This window comes from Mustela nigripes, chromosome 1 (genome assembly GCF_022355385.1).
Source record: "Mustela nigripes isolate SB6536 chromosome 1, MUSNIG.SB6536, whole genome shotgun sequence".
Classification (NCBI taxonomy): Eukaryota; Metazoa; Chordata; class Mammalia; order Carnivora; family Mustelidae; genus Mustela; species Mustela nigripes.
In genome coordinates, this window is record NC_081557.1 from 256,084,095 (window position 1) to 256,086,886 (window position 2,792).

Consider the following 2,792-nt stretch of genomic DNA (forward strand, 5'->3'; position numbering starts at 1 on the left):
GCCCTTGGTGTTCTTTCTGGAAAACTTTTAAGCTACCATTGCATTTTTTTTTAATAATACACGAGACCTATTCAGGTTATCTATTACATCTATACCACTTTATATATAAGAACGTTACAATAATATATTTCCACTTCTTTCCTTCCAGCTATTATTATATCATTATCATATATTTTTTTGCACATGTACATAAACCACATACTACAATGTTATTGTTAAATACTTATTTTTCTTTTAAAGAGATTAATGTAATACAAAATACATCTTATGAATAAGTTACTGTTAGAGTATGGAGTCAACCACCCCTCAATTAGACAGAGATCACTCTCGATAATGCAAGTCACACAGCGAGGTTTATTTCCAGCTAGCTGGGGTCCAAGCATCTGCCTGGAGCAGCGGGTTTCAACAAGGACCCGAGTTCTCAGAGCCAAGGGTTTATATAGCATTTTCAAGGCACTTTTTCATAGCTACATACATATCTTGCGCCCCACTTTGACAGTTTAACTTTGTTTAACCTTTTGCCACCCCGACATCACCCTGGCAGTTAAGTGAGATTTAGGTTTAGAAGAACCCTGACAGTTAAGTGAGATTTAGGTTTAGAAGAAATTTAACTTTATTTACATTTCCTTCTGCCTCCGCCTCCTTCAGTTTTATGGTGGGGAGGGCGACCTTAGGCCTTGAGGAACTGAGCCATTTGTCTCTGGAAATTGGGCCATTGGAAAGAGAGCCTTTTTGTTGTAAATCCCCAGGACATTTGCAAACCAAGGGAGAATCCTGTCTTGCAGGACTGGGATCTCTGCAAGTTAACTATTTCTTTTTCTTTAACATTGGGTCCCTGTGGCGCCACCACCTAACTGCCCAGGTGGTATATGATTAAGTTGTTTTTTCAGGTTTTAGCCAGTCCCTCTTATCTCAAGTCTCATACACAGTGTGGGCCTGTTAGGGACACTCAGTAAAATGGCTTCACGGCCTTCAGGATGCCCATTCTTATGCTAACCCACTCTTACAGTACAAGATGCCAGCTTTTGCTTTGCCAAGATGGCTGTATTTATGTCAGAGCTAGACTCGAGGTGGGTACAGCCTTGTTTTTCTTGGCCTCCACACCTGAAGCTGGTTTCTGGGACTTGTTTTTAAGTCCCCTGGGGGAAGGGGAGCAGGGAAAGTTTAAGGGTTAAACAACAAAGTTACTGTTTAACCTCAATGGAAGCCTCTGGCTAAAATAAAAATATAAAATAGGTCCTTATGATGAAGTTCTAGAACCTAGGTGAGGTTTGGTGGGCTGAGGTCCGGAGCCAATGACCAAGAAAGAATTCTTGAGACATCTTTGATGCAAAATGGTGGTTTATTAAAGCACGGGGACAGGACCCGTGGCAGGAAGAGCTGCTGCCCCGGGTTGTGAGGGATGGCAGGTTATATACCTTGCGGTTGGGGGAAGGTGAAGGGAAGAGAGGTTTCAATGGAGTTTTCATATGCTAAAGAGGGCCTACGAGGTGCAGAGGTGCCTGGAGGAGGCCTTGCCCTTGTGGCTTGATCAATGTCGTCTTTAGGCCAGCCATTAACATCAAGATAGTTGGGAGATTCTTGGTGGGGTGTTATGATCCTGCTATCATTTACATTCCCTTCTACCTCAGCCTCCTCCAGTTTCGTTTATGGTGGGCAGGAAGACATTAGGGCTTCGGGAACTGAGAGATATTTGCCTCTGGAAATTTGTGCTATTGACAAGGTAACCTCCCTGTTTGTAGATCTCTAGGACATCTGTAGAGCAAGGGAGACTCCTGTCCTGCAGGATTGTGATCTCTGCAAGTTAACTATTTATCGTTTTGTGGCAGTCAGGGGTGCCTGAGGAATGCCACACATATTATGGAGGGGAGCGGGTGGAGAGGGGGTGCGAGGCGCCAGCTTCTGCTCTGTCCTCAGCCAGCCTCCTGCTCCCTCATCACTTACATTACAAGGAGAGAAGACACAGCATAGAGAATATAGTCAATGGTATTATAATAGCTTTGTATGCTGACAGATGATAGCTACACTTGTGAACATAGTATAATTTGTAAAGATATTGAAGATAAAGAAAACCTCCATCACTACAAGGATACTTTGTTTCTCATTTATAACTACATCTCCCCCTTTCCATCTGCCACTATTGCTAATGCTTTATAACCACTAATTTGTTCTTTTATATCCATAACATTGTTTTTTCAAAGATGTTATTTTAATGGATCATACAGTATGTAACATTTTAGCTGCCTTTTATCAGTTCCCATTTTGAGACTTCAGGAGTTCCTTGTTCACAGTTTATGGGAGGCAATCTCTCAAGTCTTAAGGTTCCTATGTAATTCACCATCTTTCTACCTTTCTTTCTGTGCTTTATTGTCATATTATGTCTAGAGTGTTTTAAGCTGTAAGAAGGAGGACTTGGGGAAAAATAGGACTGTTCCATATTTGCCAAAATACATGTCCTTTATTAAAAAGAATTTAGTGTTCATAAGGTAATCATATTCACATTGATTTCCTTCCCCTGAATATCAAATACTAGCTTCCATTATTAGAATACTTTGTAGAACATGTAACTATCTTTCAATCTTGAATCATAAACTTTAAAAGATGTAAAACATATGTTTTATTTTCTGTAACTTGCTCTTCATTTTCTAAGTGATCACTTATTTGCACTTCTTTGTTATCCAAGAAAAACTACTACCTTCTTAAAAATTAAATCAACAGACACATTTTATTATTAATCATAATTCTCTTTATGTAGAAATTTACAGTTTATAAGATTTTCATATATTTTATTA